Source organism: Mytilus californianus, unplaced genomic scaffold (genome assembly GCF_021869535.1).
Source record: "Mytilus californianus isolate M0D057914Y unplaced genomic scaffold, xbMytCali1.0.p SCAF_19, whole genome shotgun sequence".
NCBI classification, from domain to species: Eukaryota; Metazoa; Mollusca; class Bivalvia; order Mytilida; family Mytilidae; genus Mytilus; species Mytilus californianus.
Genome location: NW_026262667.1, coordinates 3,322,375 through 3,342,473, shown reverse-complemented (window position 1 = coordinate 3,342,473; position 20,099 = coordinate 3,322,375). Strand labels below are relative to the sequence as shown.

Sequence of the window (20,099 nt, the reverse complement as noted above, 5' to 3'; positions counted from 1 at the left end):
TTGACAGTTTTTTCACCTATGTGTATTTATGATCCAGACAAAAGTTTCCATTCTATGTTTATTTTGTAGATGTATCATTATTTACTATACAGTTCCACCTTTTTATTTTGAATCCATATTGAATCATAGAAAAATGGGTATGAACCTACCTCCAAATTACCCATGACTCCATAATGAGGAGTACCCAAGTTGCATCCATGCTGAAATTCACATTTGTAAAAAATTGAATTACTAATGTTTTGTTTTATTTTTCCAAATAGTTAGAACGATTTGACATTAGTACATGCTTACTATTAATTTTTTAAGAAATGAATGTCTGTGATATATTTTAATTGCTCATTTTTAAACAGTGGCGTAGCTTGCATGTATGCTCAGATGAGCATCCACATTATTTTGACAAAAAAAAATAAAAAAAATATATAATTGCATATAATCGCATATATATAATTGCATATAATCGCATATTTTAGCAGCAGATAAACGCGTAGGTCTCCGAATGTTACAGGGGTAAGGATATGAGAACAATGCCAAATCATTTGCGAAGCATGTGTTCTTCATTTAGTTTATATAAACAAGATGGAAAAGCAGAAAAGTGTTCTCGACTTTTTTCGAAAAAACTCTACGTCATCGGCTACTGCAAGCACAGAGGATGATGATATGCAGACCCGCTGACAAGTTTCGTCTGAAATTGAGCCAAGCGGAGCAATGGCTTCAACATCTGACGAAGCAACAATGTTACCACCAAATAAACCACCATATCCTGATATCGCTTCCTGTGACATGAAAGACGAATTGATTAAAACTCAATTTGTGACACAGTGCGATCATTCCTGGACTTATAAATACCCGTTTCCATCTAGGTACAAATACTGTATTTATTTTCACATGTTTTGGCAATATCACCACTAAAATGGCTAAATAATCATAAATCAAAAACCCCATGGGGAGGCTCAATTCCAAGAAAAGGGGGTCACTGGTTTTCATATTCCAAAGTTCCATAAACAGAAGTGCCACTGTAATGGGTCCGTTTTTGAGCTGTCAAATATAAAAGGGGGGCTTTTACATTATATATTTATTAATTGAATGATGGTAGTTTCAAGAAAACAATAAAATTCTATTGGAAAGATATGAATTGTTGGTTATATTGGAATTCAAAGCTACACAGCCTCAGGTATGCCAAATATATATAAGTGACCCCCATGCTTACTTAGGGGTCTGGGCTTAGGGGGAATGTGAGTATCATGTATTGAGCTTTGCTTTCAATTTCAAGTCTTCCTTTTGTTTGTATTTAAAAATATGGAATATATAATGGCACAATCCATGATTTAAAGTTTTGGTTAAATTGTAGGGTTATCTATGGTCGGGAGAGAAAACTCACTGGATGCATTTTTGTTTAAAGAGAATCCATGGCTAAGACTTTCGATGTTTACTGACGCACTCTTATTTCGGAAGTTGTACTATCTTAGCAGATAAAGCTGCCAAAGACTGTTCATTAATCTGGTTACTGATGGGTTAATCTTTTAGATATGTTACTCGTCACGAAAAAGAGGGACTGTAATTACAAAATTTGCATCTGTTAAGGGAAGAAAGCTGAACTTTTGGTTGAAAATAATCTGAATTATTAATTTTGTAAATAAATTATCATTGGAACCATATTCAATATTTTCAAGGCACTTATTTATGGAATTGAAACAAAAATCTAACAAGTGTCGGATTCTGGGGCTAGTACACATGCATTCAGGGAAAATGTGAGAAAAAATATAATTTTCTGCATAAAATGGTCCAAACAAATTTTGCACCTCGCTACGGTCGGCCACAGTTTGGCATCCACATCCATTCAGCCCTGGCTACGCCACTGTTAAAAGTTGACATTGTATGACGACTTTTCCGTAGATATTATTTTTTCACTGAATACTTCATCTATTGATACTTTACTGTGACCGTTTTGTGTATATCTAGATATATTTAGCTATGTTGAAAGATGTGCATAACGTCAAATCATAAAAACACAAATTGTTTAGTCTCTAAGAAAACTTGTAAGATTTCTGCTGCTATTTATTTCTGAAAAGTTGCAATTTGGGTACTCGGTGTAATTTGGGTCCTGCTACAAACTTACATACCAAACATTGCTGACTTATAATTAATGGTTCATCTTAAACTGATCTCATCACAAACTTGAGCATGTAAACTATGTAAAACATTCAAAGTCAATAGACCATAACTGAGGGGGTGAAGCCAAATAGTCTTTATGGAAATGAAATGTGCCAATGCTAATATATCAGAATATCATTTTAAATCAGAGTTCAAAACACCTTGTCAGGAGCTCAGTTCAAAGTCATTACCTCAGTGTTGATAGGCTAATGATAAAGTAGTAAACTACTTAGACCACTCGTGACCTAGGTAACCAAGGCCTTATTCCGTATTTAGATGTTGTGTGTTGTTTGTAAATGTTTATGCAGGATTGTTAATTTTGATAGATTCCTCATACACATGGCAGGAAGGTGTCAAAGCCATAGGTGCTTGAGGGCAGACTGCTGTTATGAGCCCCTGTAGTCCCTCCCCCTTATTATCATAAATCCTCGATTTTTCAATATATATCACTTATTTGTACCATATGTACAGTAGTGTCCGGTAATTCCGCCCGTCCTGTTAATTGCTCACTCCCATTTACTTTCAAAATTGTGAATTCCATGAATATTTGGTCTCTTATTTTATTCATAGGAACTGTACTTATCACCACTGCATGTCAAGTTTTAAAGAATAAACTGTTATCACAGAGATATGTCTCGATTTTTTGTAATTTTGATAATGCAAATGTTGAAATTAAAATAGCAACACTTTAACATGTAAGTTTTGCAAATATTCAAAGTCAATGAACCATGACTGAAGGTACATGGCTAAACAATCTCCATGGAAATTAGATGTGCCAATGATAATACAACTGCATATCAAATACCATTGACTTATCATAAGTAGTTCCCTTTAAACAAACCTAAACACAAACTAATACATGTAAACTAAGCAAAATTTCAAAGTCAATAAACCATAACTGAGGGGGTGAGGTCAAATAATCTCCATGGTAATGAGACGTGCCAATGCTTATACAACTGCATACCAAATATCATTGACCTACCACTAGTGGTTCCCCATAAACTGACCTAATCATAAACTAATACATGAAAATTAAGTAAAAGTTTCAAAGTCAATAGACCATGAATGAGGGGGCGGGGCCAACTAATCTCCAAGGAAATAAGACTGCCAATGCTTATACAACTGCATACCAATTATCATTAACTTACCACTAGTGGTTCCCCATAAACTGACCTAATCACAAACTAATACATGAAAACTAAGCAAAAATTTCGAAGTCAATAGACCATGACTGAGGGGGCGGGGTCAAATAATCTCCATGGAAATGAGATATGCCAATGCTTATACAACTGCATACCAATTATCATTAACTCACTACTAGTGGTTCCCCATAAACTGACCTAATCACAAACTAATACATGAAAACTAAGCAAAAGTTTCAAAGTCAATAGACCATAACTGAGGGGGCGGGGCCAAATAATCTCCATGGTAATGAGATTTGCCAATACTAATACAACTGCATACCAAATATCTTTGACTTTCCACTAGTGGTTCACCATAAACTAGACCTTAATCACAAACTAATACATTGTTGACGCCGCCGCCACCGTCGCCGCCGACACCGGAAACAGCATACCTATGTCTTGCTTTTTGACTTCGTCAAGCGAGACAAAAATCCTTTATTACGAAAATATCTAATGATAGATATAAGAAGATGTGGTATGAGTGCCAATGAGACAACTCTCCATCCAAGTCAAAATTTATAAAAGTAAACCATTATAGGTCAAAGTACGGTCTTCAACACGGAGCCTTGGCTCACACCGAACAGCAAGCTATAAAGGCCCCAAGAATTACTAGTGTAAAACCATTCAAGCGGGAAAACCAAGGGTTTAATCTATATAAAAAACGAGAAATGAGAAACACTTATGAACCACATCAACAAACGACTACTACTGAACATCAGATTCCTGACTTAGGACAGGTGCAAACAATTGCAGCGGGTTTAAACGTTTTAATGGTACCAAACCTTCACCCTTATCTGAAACAATAGTGTAACATCACAACATAGAAAGACACACTATAAAATATCAATTGAAATGGCTTAACTCAATCAAAAGACATATTAACACCAGTGAACATACACTGAACAAATAAATTTGATCTATGATACAATGTAAATACAAAATAAATAAACTAAAGGAAAAACAATAAAAGTAACATGTTATACCGCTGTGAAATGTTAAAAAATTTAAGAAAAACAATATGCTTGAACAAAAATATCAGCCATTTGCAATTACTTTAAACACAGGTAAATGAAAATAATTTTGTTGTTAGGTATACATGTACTGTTCAAATAGAGAAAGGAAATATTTTTACAAAATAAATAATTTTGATTTTCATAGTACGAAGAAGTGAAAATTTATAGAAATACCAAACACTTATCAAAGCTGGTATATAGACCAGATATAACCATGAATAATATTAAATAACAAAAAAGCATTACAATTATTATCAACAGGTCAAATAAACAAGAAAGTACGATTTGAGAGTACTCACAGTTACTGACAGCTAGTTAAAAGCCAAAAACAATTAATAATAAAAAATCATGTATCAGAGACTAAAATCAACTAAAACACATCCCAGGGATTTAGTATTTTAACGTCATGGACAGTCAAAGAAGACATGACTTGTGCAATGCCAAAAATAAATGTATTGACAGGCAGTAGGATAGTTAGGAGTTAACCTCTTTATAGATCAAAATGAACGTGGGTGTGTCTTTACAGGGATTGAAGTTAAAATTTTGGCATGGTAGCCCACAGCTTGAATTTTGGTAGCCAATATATATATATATAGTTCTATACAAGAAAAGCAGAAATTTTAGTAGCCCACACCAAATTTTAAGGGCCATTGGCGAGTGGGCCCCTGCTAATTTCAAACCCTGCTTTATACATCCTGTTTGAAAAGAATACAAATTTAGTTATGTTTCAATTTGCTGATGACAAAATCGATATTAGTGCCAATGTAAACTATATTCAAAGATCTTATTACAACATTGGTAAGATAACCTTTACTAATAAGTTTGTTTAAAGGTTCGATGAGTTTACACAGATCACATAGTAATTTCCGCGCTTTAAGTACAATATTACCGTAAAATTTAGGATGTGAAATACCGTTTTTAATCAGTTTTCTACAGGTACAGCCAAATTTACTAATCAAATCTTTGTATCTATGAATGAATTTAGTAAAAGTTTTATGTAATTTATGGTAACAAAATCCCTGTCTTAATAATTTATTATACAGTCATGACAGTTCCTGAAGCTAACCTAACGATAATCATATTATTGCTTACAAAACTCATTTCTGACTTGAAATTTTTTTTTTTTTATTATCTGGAATCCCTTTATAAGTGGTCTATTAAAAGATCACCTTTTCCCTTCATAAATATGTGATAAACTGGCCCTCCATACATATTTACTGTGCATGGGCGGGTTTACTGGACAAACACATTTCCAATAAAAACACGGATGACCCACTTGTGTTGATTTTAAAATTTATTTCAGATATTTTTGGGGATGAAATATACTACTCAAAATTGATTTGTCAGTGAATCGATTTATATTAAATTTGATATAATTTGTATATAATTAAGCAGAAATACATGCGATCATATAGCCTTAAGTGGGCAGATTTATGGGACAGCATTGTATATCAATATACCATATTTTTACTCTAAATATGCATGTTTACTATCAACGTGCCACTCAACTTTAGAGGGTCGAGTGGTATGTTGATAGTAAAAATATGGTATATTGGTATACATACCCTACAAATAAATGATATATATTGAACAAGAATGTGTCCATAGTACACGGATGCCCCACTTGCACTATCATTTTCTATGTTCAGCGGACCGTGAAATTAGGGTCAAAACTCAAATTTGGCATTAAAATTAGAAAGATCATATCATAGGGAACATATGTGTACTAAGTTTCAAGTTGATTTGACTTCAACTTCATCAAAAACTACCGTGACTTAAAACTTTAACCTGAAGCGGGACAGACGGAAGGAGGGACAGATCACAGGCACTTGTTTTTTATCCATGGGAAGAACCATATTTAGGAGTATACGTTGATGGTGGTTCTTCCCATGGATAGAAAAAATTGCCTGTTTGACAGATGGATGAACTGACGAACGCACAGACCGAAAAACATAATCTGATAAAGCCCCTAGGTGGGGCATAAAAATCGAGGATTTATGATAATAAGGGGAAGGAACTATGGGGGCTCACAACAGGATCCTGTCCTCAAGCCTTCAAAGACGGCAGGACTTAGGCCCCTCACCTGCACTACAGTCGTTTCCAGATGTAGGGGTTTGTCAGAGTAAATGTTGTCTTGAAACAATGGAAGGCTATTTCATTTTTTTGCTGTTACGCCTTCCATTCATTACTGATATTTATTTTGAAAGATAAATTTAATGCAATTATTTCTTATATTTTGTGAAAAAATCCTTATTATGTTTAAAATGAGAAAAAATACCAATTTCGAAAACCAGATGATAATCAAATAAACTGTTTGTTTACCGGTGGTAGAAGGACTATGGCGATGCTCCTATAGGGGAATTCCCAATTATGCCATGTGATCATTTCCTGAAAATGAAAATGAAAGTGAAAGTCGTGAACCCTAATGATGCAACCGATTCGAGGTTGAAAGGCGATATAAATGGTATCTATGTGCATAAATATTATTAATTTCTTTTTTCTTGTTTCCAGTTTTTACCAAATTATTAACTTAAACACCAAAATTAATACAGTTTCTCAGTTTAAACTGTATAATCTTGGAATAGTGCACTTTAATTACATTTAATAATTAAATTATTATGTCCCAGGTATCTGATAATAGTCTCTATACATCCGTACATTGATAAACCACGTATAAGAAAACGATGTAATGATTTGGTAAAATAGGCTGGAAATAGGAAAAGTGAAAAATCGATGGTTAAATATAGATTCTACCACTGCATCGAGTGTGATACGATATTTATCCACGCGAGACAGTTAAATTTTCAAATTTAAAACGCGAGGCTCGCCGAGCGTTTTAAATATTTAAAATTTAACTGTCGAGAATGGATAAATATCGTATTACACGAGATTTAGTGGTGGAATCTGTTTCTCTAATGATTTTCAAACAATACGCAGGCAAATTTATTTCTTCTTTTTCGAATGATCTGCAAAAAGATGTGTTCTTTCTATGTGACGTCATCAGGCATGGTCGCCTTTTTTTCATGCCGTCACAATAGGAAATCAGAGGAAAGCAAGAAAATTCGACGTCATAATCGGATTTTAACCAATGAAGAACTGAGATCAAACGAACCACACGTTGATTAAATACAAATTTTTTATACAATGGGTGCAGAAAGGGATAATTTGACGAAGAATTAGAGAAAAATATGTACAAATTTCAAGATACTACATATGATGTCGGTTTATTTAGTCACGCACCAAGGGACCGGTATGGATTTGGATTATTATAACGATTTCAAAGTTAGTTCAACCAAAGAACCCGGAAAATATCGCGAGTCGATATGTTATCTTTGATATTATGTATTTTCGTAAATGTAGCACAAAAGAAAAACAAAACATGTATGAGGGTGTTTAATTTCTGTTTTCTTTAAATTTAAGGGCATTTTTCTTTATCTTTAAAGTAATGCTTATTTTGTAAAATTTTCATGCAAATGATTTTACTATTAAATTTTCTGTAATTATATTTCTTTATTCTGTACATTGTTCAATTCTGTAATCAGTATTTTATTACTTAATTCTTGTATTTTCCACTGCTATTCTTTATTCTTATATTTACCTGTTTACCTGTACTGCAACTCCCTCCTATGTCAGGAGAACCACCAATCTTAGAATCGATGTAAAATCACTCACACGGTTAAAATCCTCTGAATTAAGTTTAAAAGATAAAAACTTTTAAAACTATAAAAGAGATATTAATTATCTCCTCTGGGGGATGTGACCCTATCACCATTATTTACACTATTCAGGATACATACTAAAAATCGTCCATGGTTCATATATAAAAGTTGCTTCTTTCATATTAAAACGGTAAAATGTAAATACACTATATACACTAAAAAGATAATGATTATATATTGGAAAAAGTTTTTGGTCAGGATTCCTCAGAAAAAGCTCATAACAAATTTATGAAATATATTCTTGGTGTAAACAGAAAGTCCAGTAACATAGCTGTGATATCAGAGCTTGGTAGATTTCCTATTTATTTTACTATAATTTTATCAATGTTAAAATATTGTCATAGACTGGAAGGTTTGAAAGAAGGATTATTATTTGATGCATTCATATGTTGTAAACAATTACATATTTCTAATGTAAATACATGGTACTTTAGTATAGATTATATTCAGAGAGAGATTGGTTTACCAAATTTTGACCAATCAATTGGTTCTTTATGTTAGTATGTTAAAAATAAACTATGTGAAAGTTATTTAACATTTTGGAATAGACTGAAGTATCAAACAATTAACTCTGAAAAAGGGAAGCTTGGTACTTATTTTTCTATAAAAAATTGTTTTGAAAAAGAAAAATATTTAGAACTACAGGATTTTAAAAAAAGACAGTCAATTTGTAAATTAAGAATAAGTGCTCACTCTTTAAAAATTGAGACAGACAGATATTCAAAAAAATATATAGAAAGATCTGAGTGTCTTTGTTCAAATTGCTCACTTGGTAAAGTTGAAGATGAGCTTCATTTTTTGTTAGAATGTCCTCTTTATGATACTCAAAGGGAAGACTTTTTTCAATACATATCTGACAATTGTTTTAATTTTAAAAATTTAAATAAATCTTCTAAATTTTTATGGCTCTTGACTCAAGAAAATGTAACTCTTATGGAAAAACTGGGCTGTTATATTTGTGACTGTTTTGAATTAAGGAGATCAGGTATGCATATTGACACTAAGTCAAGTAAATGATTTGAGAATGAATGCATATAATGTAATTTTATTCTTTTATTCACAATATATATGTGGTTTTTGGCTCTGATTCTGACCAATGCTAATATACTAAATATATATTTTCAAGTGACTATTATTGTTGTTGTTACCAATTATGTAAATCAATTGTATCTGATTTTATGCCCTTTATGGGCCCTGTAATTTGGGAAATAAAAATATTCTATTTTATTCTATTCTATACAAAAACTTTACTATCTTATGGTATGTCCTTCTTTTTCAACTTGATATATTACGCTTTTGGATTACTGTTCAATTAGTATTGCCCGTTGCTGGAATAGTTTATGACACAGACCTCTCGACAATGTTTCTATTCTCTCCTGTGCGTTCTCATTTAAAAATCTAAACTTTGAGCAGTCGCTAACTAACTGACACAATTGTTCGTCACTGGTCATTAAATCCTGAATAAGATCCTGATCCCCTAAGTTTTCTGTCAATACCTCGCTTATCAGATGTAGAAAGTTATTTCTTATATACTGTAGCTTAGAGCATTTTACTATGAAGTGAAGTATATCTTCATTTCCCTCTGCACATAGCTGGCAAATAGGCGACACATGTCCATTGCTAAATTTAGCTCGGTGATATTGCAGGTATATTGTCCCTGTTGCTAACTTTGCCTTTAAGGAGGCAGACGTTATGGCATATGGATTTGTGCCACAGCTTTTCCAGATATTGTGTATTTGCCCTTCTTTGACATTTTCATAATTAAGTCGAGCCAGAGTAGATTTTGATTGAGCTTCATTGATCATTTGTTTTATACAATGATTCCCGGCGACTGTTTTATTTACCAGATTTTTCCAAAGTTGTTTCCCGGGTGGGTTATCTATAGTATCATATGGCGATGGTAAATCATATATATTGGCAATTTCAACAGTTTTTGTAAACCAGCTACCAGATTGAAGAGATTTTGTTGCCAGCTGTCTGAGGGCTAATTTTCTTTCGATTGAGTTTTCGTTTCTTATGATATTTCCAAAAGTTTTGAGAATTCGTTTATGTATTTCTGATTCTATAGTAATCCGTCCAAGTAAAAGATGTGAAGCTGCATTGGCAGTTCTGTATGGCAGATGCTGAATTTGTCGCAAAAGTTTCCGGAAATAAGTGGAGAGGTTTTTTATGTCTTCAGTAGTAATTGTGATGACATCCAGACCGTACAATAATCGTGGTATAACGTATGTTTGGATCAGATGAATTGCTGCTTTATGGTTTACTCCATTTAGTCCATGAAGACCAGCACCCATCAGTGCATATACTGTTCTTCTTGCTGTGATGATCCGTTTTTTTACGACTAGTTTTGTGCCTGTATTTGATGTATTGTCCCTCTCAATTCCTAGATGTGTTGAGGACGTTGGGGTAGCCATAAGTTTGCCATTTAAATGCCAGTTACATTTTGAAGAATCGTTAAAAGTAAGCACCACAGACTTTTGTTCACTGATTTCATATCGGTTCCTATTTGCAAATCTCGATTGTATATCCAACATGGTTTGAAGTTCATATGGGTCAGTTGTAATTAGTGTGACATCATCAGCTACCGTTGGTATACCACAGTATATTGAACCAATGGTGGCTCCAATTTGATTTTCTTCAAATGTTGTTAATAGCGAGTTGACAAATAGTTTATATGCTGAGGGGGACCATATGCCTCCTTGGCGTACTCCTTGTTGTTCTATGATTTGATGTGAAAGTTCTCCTTTCCATTTTACTTTCGAAGTCAATTCTGTGTATCAATTTTCAAAAAAGAGCCAGTTGTTTCCCTCAAGTCCTGTTTTGTGCATTTCTCTTAGGAGGCCTAAATGCCATAGTATATCGAAGGCTTTTCTCGCATCCATCAGAACAATAAATTATATAGGCTGGATTTCCTTTTCTTTGCCTCAATAATTAGTTCCGTTATGATCAGTGCCGCAATACATGGACTTTCACCCTTTTTGAATCCTTTTTGGAGATTACTTTGCCTTTCTAAGATTTTATCTTCATTCCTAGATAAGTGTATCTTCTCCACAACTTTGACCACTGAGCTTGTAATTGTTATTTTTCTATATGAGTTTGGATCATCTTTCGGTTTTCCACCATTCTTAAATACTGGTCATACTATTCCACTTTTGATAAGTGCTGGTATATGTACATGTTTAAACAAGAAATTTATAATAAAAGCTAAAACGGGTATTAATGATGATCCACCATATTTAAGATGTTCAGCAGATATATTTAGTTCATCTGGTGACTTCCCATTTTTAAAAGATAAAATTGTTTTTTCCACCATGTCGGTTGATACATGTTCTATATTGTGTTGATTTTCTTCTAAAAATTACTTATGTAAATTTTGTACATCTTTTTCTACATTGTCTTTAAAAATTGGGTCAAAGTTAGGATTTTTAGATGGTGTGGCTAGATCATAGAAGTAGTCAGCCCAGGCTTCTCTTATTTCAGGATCAGTGTTAATTATTTCTTCCTTAAAGATAAATGCTGATGCACAAGTATTCCCAGGGTCTCTTTGTTTACGAACAAGCTGGTAAAAACCTTCACTATCATTTTCGTTCAGATCCATAATCCTTTGATATTTTTCCTTTCGCTTTTGTGCTGCTGATTTTCGCTGTCTACTTCTGAGTACTTTCTTACTATTTCTTAGTTCGATATATGCGCTCTGAGTGTGATCTTTTTGCTTTCCTAATGTTTTCCATTTACCATAGCATTCTTTGCTTGTTTTTGCTGCTGCGGCTATTTCCGAATTCCAACATATTTTTCTCTTTTTACGTTTTTTGATGGGTTGTTTACATTGTTTTTCTGCATTTTACTTAGTATGGTACAAAGTTGTTGTATTTTCTCTGCCGCATTTACACAGGTGATATCTGAACTAAATGATTTTAAGTCGTCTTCTACGTCCTTTGCATATTTTTGTTTATCTATTTTTTTTCCAAATGATTGGTTTACTTTGCTTTCTTAAATTTTGTGTATAATCTTCTATACTGGTATCGCACCCTGGAGTAGCACCAGTACCGGGTCATGAGTTGAAGTGTTTTCTGGTTCTCTCACAAATGTTGTGAACATGGATATAATTTCTTCACTCTGCAGGAAATAATCTATATGAGATTCATCCCTCTCATTATAATGATAAAACGTATTTTTCCTACGACATTGTTTTGGCATAAACAGCTTCTGCTCCTCTAGAAAATTTTTAAATGTTTTATCTCTGGATATTCCATCCTTTCTGTGTAATGACGCATTCATATTTCCACCCAGAATAATGTCAGCATTAGCACCATATTTTTCTACTATTTCTGCTAATTCGTCCAAGACGGCCTGATAATCATCATGCGTATTGCTACCTCTTGTTGGCATGTAAGCGCAGATCAGTATTAATGGCTTTTCGACCTTTAATTTTATAGCAATAATCCTGTTTCCACCATCTGGGAGTAGTTCTGTGTATTGATCAAATTTCTTGCGCAGGCATATACCCCCCCCCCCCCCCCCCCCCCCCCCCTGCCCTCTTGTCCGTTCCCTAGGTTCAATCATTTATCCTCGTCAAAAGACTTTGCATGAGATTGAAAGTCCAAAAGTTCTGTGCCAATAATATGTTTTTCATGCTCATAAAGCCAATGTTCTTGCACAAAGATTATATCTGCTCTATTGCTTATTTTGTCAAGATACGGTTTATTGGATCGATAGCCTTCTACATTAAAAGTTAGAAGTGATAGTGTGCATTTGTTAGATTGACATACGGATTTTGCGGCTGGAATTGACGTTGCATCTGGTGGTGTGGAGTTGTCATTTGAGGGTGTGACTGGATTGCTGTTTGAAGATGCATCCAGTGTTGTTGTGGTATTGGTTGGGCATATGGGTTGGGTTGTATCTGATGCTGCGGTATTATCTGAGGATATCTGCTTGGTTGCTGGCTGTATGTTTGTTTGTTGGATGATGTTGTTTCCTTCGTCGGTTTTCTGTTGTTCAGATATCTCTGCTTGTTTGATCTCTTCCAAGTCTGTGATCGTATATGTTTGTTTCTGAGTTTTAGGCCTTGCGGTTGAATTTGTTCTGCTTCCTTCAGACGTACTTTTCTTGGAATGGGAGTTTCTAAAAAATGGTCCTGGTTTTTTTCGCTTTCAGTAGAGTTATTGGCTCTATTATCCTGATGAGAGTCAACCTCGTCTCCCCTCATGTTCACTATCAGGTCGTCCAGCCTGGTACATAAATCTGTTGCCTCATCCGTGTCATGGTAAGTGTGGTTTTGGCCACTGATGTTTGAAAAGGACGTTTTCTGGCTTCCTTTGGAGCGTTATGTTTTTCTTCCTCTCTGATGTTATTTGAGCTGTAATGTTTTTCATTCATGGACATAATTTTTGTGTCATGTTTATGCATATCTAGCTCTATCTGACGGACTTTTTGTTCCAGAAACCAGATTTTCATCTCATTCATAGTGGAGTTTGAGTCAGATGTAATGTTTGTTGCATTTGAGTGACTTGATTACTGTGACTTTCCGTTGATACCTTCTAGTTGTTCAATTCTCTTTCTTGATATAGCCAAAGAGTGTTCTAAATCCTTTTTTTCTTGTTCTAAATTGATGGTAAATGACCTGTTTGTGGCTATTTGCTTTTTGAGCGTTGTAATTACAGAGTCCAGTTTGCAGATTTTGTTTTCTATGGACTTAATAGTTTTGTCGTTTGCCTCCAATTCACCTTTCAATTGATTAATTTCGGTTTGGTACAGAGCATTGGTTATAGTTGGCGGTCTACTAGAATGGTTTTGATGACTTATATTATCATTCCCTATGTGTTGCGCATTTGATGTGTCTGCGTTGTCTATAATTGTTGAGTTTGCACCATGTTTGTTGGATGCCTGTAGTTGTAATCTTTTTGGTTCGGCGTGATTTGATTTATTTCCAAAGTTATGAATTGTCGGGGTCTTACTCATGACGGGCACCATGACTCTTGGATGCTGCACAACAGAGCTGCCATTGTTGTTGTTCATTTTACAATTGTCTGTTGATGGTGCTGATATAATTTTCAACGGCGTGTTTTGATGGCTTGGTATGGAATAATTTGATGCCCTCGCATTGGTTGGTGAATCGAATCGGTTTTGGACACATTGTCTGATTCGTCATTTAAGGCATTTATCTGAATTTTACAGGTCTTACAGATATAATTGTCATCGCCATTTTCTTCTATGATCTTAATTTCTTCAGTACTTAATTTCTCACATTCGTAATGGAACCATTGATCGCAAGTATCACATCCCACAGCTTTACAATTGTTAGTACATCTTTTATTGCATATTGGGCAAGTTAGCAGAGTAGAGTTTATATTAGATGGGTTGTTTGCCATGTAAGAGGATATCTTTCCCTTGTTGTCTATTTCTTTCTGTTGCGGAGTTAGTTGGCTTTCTTTTGTTTGTATTGGGGAACCGACTATGCTTGTGTTGTTTTTAGTTACTGCCTTTTGAGCATTCACATTTTCCATGTCGAGGTATTGTTTACAGCTATGTCGTATCATGAAGTTAATTGATGTAAAATTTACATTTCTATCTTGTAATTCTAGGATGTTCATGAGATACGATTTTGTGAATGATAGTACATGTTGTTGTTTGCCATTCAATAGGACTTTTGATGTTGAGTTGTAAAAATTCAGTACGAAAAGTTTCTCATTTTTTTCATAGATAGTGTATGACTCTGAGATTACAGCCCCATTTGTATCCTTTGTTTCAACGGATTTGATATTTGTATCCTGTGTCTGAAGAGTGTTTATAGTTATATATTTAAATTCTTCATATGCCGCAGCAGAAAAATTAGTACTAGATTTCCTTTTGTGAATTGCGGGGTTACAGAGTATATTCTTTCGGCTGCTTCGATTTTCTTGGCAATAGCCTTGGGCTTGTTCAGAGTATAAGTGACATGATGGTCTTGAGATTTTGTATTTTTGTTTGCCATTGGCCTTCTGGGTGTAAAAAGGACTTTTTTTGTGCGCAGTCTATTGCTTTTTCTTCTGGCTATCTCCATTATTATAGTTTATAATATAGTTCAAGAATAATAATACTAGGACGGTTTGAATTCTTAATGCGTTCCTATGCAGCAACAGCGTGGCTTGGACATTCCATGCCTTCTGAATACGTACATAAAAAGTAAAGTTTTTTTAATTCAGATATGGATCAATTAGACACTCTTTTGTTAATTTTCTTTTACGCAGAAACAGCGTGGCTAGGACATTCCATGCCTTCTGAATTCTGAATGCATACATAAATTGGTGAATTTCAAGTAGAGCCAGAACCAGCAGTCCTTTTGTACTTTTCCCCCTTTTGACTTGCCTCCTTGTGTAAAGGTGATAACTAAAATGAGGTGAGTGACAATCAGAATTCTTATTTATGTATGTTATACTTTCATTAATTTGTTCTATTTGTTTCTGTAATTGAATGTCCTGTTCTTTAAAAATTTCAGGGTTGGGATGGTTGGCTGCCTTGTTGCATTCATGAATTGAGTAGATCGGAATTTCTAGTAATGTTAGCCTGCAGTTGGATGATTTTCTGTAATGGAGTCAAAGTTTTGTAATAAAGTGATAATATTTTGAGCAGCATCTACTTCTTGGGACTTTAGTGAGATATATCTGTTTTTATCCCTTGTGGTTGTGTTACATGTGCCTAGCCAGACGTAGATATGCAGATTTCCGTGACGTTTGATTTTATCTTCAATGGTTTTTGTTAACCAGTCATATCCTTGTTGGATTGTTCTACCACTAGCACCCCACCATAAAATGTTCTTATCAAATGGATGGACTACCTGACTGGCCAGACGCAATCCCTTGCTGTCGGATAGCACAGCAGGTGTGAAGCGTTTCGTCCCTAACAGCGGCCGCCTCGGTTTTTGCAAAAAGTCCAAAACTTTTTTCTCGGACATATATATTTATGGATTTGTAAAGTTCAAATGGTCACCAGCAGTAAAAAAAAAGTCTATTATGTACAGCTAAAGCCTCTCTATGTTTAAAATATCAGTGAAAGGGTCACATACACCAGGGTGATAGATATTTACATGTTTGTATAGGGCGCCAAAAAAATTCAAATACGGCCGACCCGGGAAGGAAGGTAAGTTTTGAGAAAATATGTACAAACGGCTTTATTAAAAAGTCAATGTTACTTTGTTAAAATACTCCAATGAATGTATATGCAGATGATGATAATTTAAAACAATGTTAAATAGGTAAAACTTTCCTCTAAAGTCAGGAGCTATTTCAAGTGCGACCGTCTTCTTCCAAGCCTCGTTCTTCAATCCATTATTCTCTATTTTTTATATTTTTTTCTCATTTTTCTCTTATTTTTGGCCATTATTCTGTATTCTGTAAACCCCATCCAGACCCTCGCGTATTAAAGGGGCATTAACTACGATCTAGACAAAAACATAAAATACGATTCTTTTTTTAGTTAGTATTAATAAAACAGTCATACCTCATAAAATTTAAGTGGCTGTCAGCATTCATTTAGTAATGACATTTATCAAATTTGTAAAGTTATCAGTAAAAATTAACATAACACAGGTGCTAGAGTGATAATTTCTGCATTCTTTGTGATTATAGTGTGTACACATGGATGGCATTGTTTCTAAAACATGAAATATAATTTCAGATATAATTATGATACACATAATATAATACGTAAAACATTAAATCAATACATGACCCTTTATCTTAAAGAGATGAAAAAAAAAATCAACAGAAAATAACTGTTTATACAGTTGTGTATAATAAATATGCAAAGTTTAAAAGCAAAATAGAATTTTATAATTGAACATGCATATTTTTCATATCTGTATGACATTTGCATTTTCAATGTTCATCTTTTCAGTTATTTGATACTCATCACACATTTCAAATGACTGTAAAACCAAAAAAGGGGGATGAAAAATAAAAAATAAAATTTCACTAAAATTGTACAAAATTAATGATTATAATATCCATTTGAATACAAGGATTCACAATTACCTGTTATTCCTTTAAAAAAGTACACTAAGGCTATAGCAAAATCCCCCTCCTACAAATCAAGACAAATGCAATTGTTACTTTATAAGGTGTCAGACCACCAATTCAAAATCCCCCAACCAAATTTTGCAATTTTCACAGCTTTCTTAAAAATTTACCTTAAGTTTAACTTCATGGAAACCAGGTATATCCTGAATTGTACATGTATCACCTTTCAACATGCCAATTTGCAACCCATGTTTAAAGTCTTATAAGAAAGAACTGCCTTTCAGAAGACAAGTACTACTAAAAATATCCCTGGTTTTCTGGAAATCTTAAATATTAGTATACTATTTAGCGCATTAATCCTCAATTTTTAATGCAAACTCATAGACAAGTAAATTTTGGCTCAAAATGGTCTAAATATATTTCTCTTTCACCAAAAGTTCCATTTCCGCAAATTTGTTGGTTAGTTTAAGTAAGCATTGACATAAAAAGCATTATTTTTTGTCAGAGTAGGGCTTCTTTTACATACGTTCTAAATTGGAGGGAGTGAATTAGTGATCTGACACCTATAATTTAGTCATATTAGAAACAATAGTCTTATTTCGAGCTGACCAGTCTTTGCAGTAAATGGTAAATGATGTGTGCTTGGAGTAGAAGCAGCAAATACTAATCTTTTTTTTCTTGACTAAAACTGGGAACCAACCACCTCCCATTATTTGAATTACAATGTAAAGACATTACATCCCATGATTAAGATTTCAGTGTTTATATATAAAATGTAAAAGAAAGTACAATAAACAAGTTTGTCAAAAAGTACAATTTAAGTGAAGTAAAATTAGCATGTCAGATGAGCAAAAAAGTTGTTATAAAGGAAACACTCTTGATAATGCATAGTTTAAAGTCTCAATTCTTTTTGGGAGTTGATGTCCTGTTTTGAACTATTTTGTGTCTTCCTTTCTGTGGTGTTTTATTCTGCTTCCGTTTTGATGCTTTTTTCTTTCTTGTTTGTTTGGCCAAATTTTTTCCAACAAAACGTTTGATGAAACTAATATCACACTATTTACATCTTCAACATGAGCTTCTTCTCCTAAATCGAATTTCACCAGAAACTGATTTTGTAAGAGTTTAATTCAACTTCAATTTTATTGTTGTTTTGCTATACTTTGACTAAGTTTTCCTGCACATTCTGGTTTTTTCATAATAGTCATAATAGTCTGCAAAACAGTTGAATGGGATATCCCATATAATTTTGGGCGAAAGTCATTTCCACCAAGTGACAAAATTGACATTTTGATTCCAATGTAATGGTCATTCCAGGCCTGTTCAAGAATCTGAAGGATTTCTGTCATATTGTATACATCCACTACAGATCCAGGTTTTTGTAAAACAATATGCACAGGATGAAGATATTTTCCATCAACTGATCGGGATAACATATATGAAAGTGTAAACATGTGAATTGTGATAGCATGAATGTCACCTGATGACAAAAATCATATATAAGACTTTCCAGGTTTTAAATCTGGAAGGTATTGGAGTAGCCAATATAATTGCGCCATCTCTGCTTCCCCTTTGCACTGTTTTATATCTTCTAATGTCTGTATTGATGATTCTCCCAAAAGACTAAAATTATACTGAATGAGGCTAGTATATATTTTGCATTGGCATTCATCAGAAATACAATTACACTGTGACAAATGGAGCTCACTATAAAAATCAACTACTATATTTCTCTGGAACTTCAGGTCTGCTGCATTACTTGCCAACTATGTACCTATCAAATGTGTACCCTCAATTGTTGTTATAACTGTTGTCTGTCAAATTTTGTTGCACTCAGAATTTCTTCTTTCGTTTTCAAATGTGAAATTAGATATGTTTGTGTCTTCTGCCTTTGGATCTTGTTGCAGCTTTAAACTCATCTGGTGTAAAAGTATATTTTTCCTCACACACTACTAAACGTTGGAGTGAAGAAGCCATATTTAAGATCTTGTTTATGATAGATTTTTCAACATATTCTAAGTAGAGATTCCCATCTACAGAGCGCGTCTTAAACTTCACACCAGCAAACTCGACGGTTTCATGAGTTGCTGCTGAAAACAATGAAACAGGTAAAGCAGTTTGTCCAAGTAACAGAAAATCATTCAGGTCAGCATTAAGTTCACTGGAGTTCTTTTTTATTATAGATAAGTTGTGTTTTGTTTCATTAAGTAAGGCTTTTTGAATTCTCGGTTTTGAGCAATCAGAATTCACGAATGCCTGGCATGCATTCATTTCTGAACTTAAACTATCCACTATTTTATTTTGTCGGGTTACTGTCTTTTTGCGTTTTCTTTCTTTGACATCTTTTTCACTTTTGATCAGTGATTCTTGCTTTGTACCAGAAACAACTTTCGTAACCTTCATTTTTTCAATAGTTCTTTAGGACCTTCAATTGTCCCAACATCTGGGATGTCACACTACTGATATCCAAACAGTTCAAAGGATGCAACATATTTTGTTATCAAGTACTTTCCTGCTATATGTGTTGCCGAATCAAGCATTGTCTCGGGCAAAATATTTGTTGGCATTGAATAAACATTTACCATCGTTTTGAATTTTCATTGGAGTTCAGTATTTTTGTTATTTTACTTTTTACCACTTTAATGTTTGTTAATAGGGCATTCTGTCGTAGGATCAAACGTGCAATTTTAAGGATATAGATGATGACAGTTTGGGTTTTATGAAAGACCAAGTAAATTGTTCCGCTTATGAGCACTACTTATTTCATCGCTAGTCTCATTAAAACTTTTTGTACTATTACTTGCATCATGTGCTTCATTCGAAGAGACTATTAAAGCCATTCTTGGCACAACCAGGGGCGGATCCAGGATTTTAGGTTAGGGGGTCGGAAACTTAAATTTTCGCCGAGCGGAGCGATGCGAAAATTTTTTTGAGGTAAATTTATCGAAATGTTCTATATTAAGCTGAGGACAACCCATGCTTTGCAAATTTTAAATTTTAGAGGAGGGGGCGCACATCCGCCACGCCCCCGCCTGAATCCGC

The 20,099-nt window shown here is 34.0% G+C and overlaps 1 protein-coding gene across 1 annotated transcript in view; it reads right to left on the bottom strand.

Annotated features, from left to right (window-relative positions):
* The window catches only part of LOC127726987 (uncharacterized), a 28,372-nt gene extending 21,580 nt beyond the window's left edge, over positions 1–6,792 (bottom strand). The window contains exon 1 of the mRNA XM_052234359.1: positions 6,671–6,792. The gene's annotated coding sequence lies outside the window, so the exon portion shown is untranslated. The remainder of the gene's footprint in view (positions 1–6,670) is intronic.
* Positions 6,793–20,099: the final 13,307 nt, after the last annotated feature.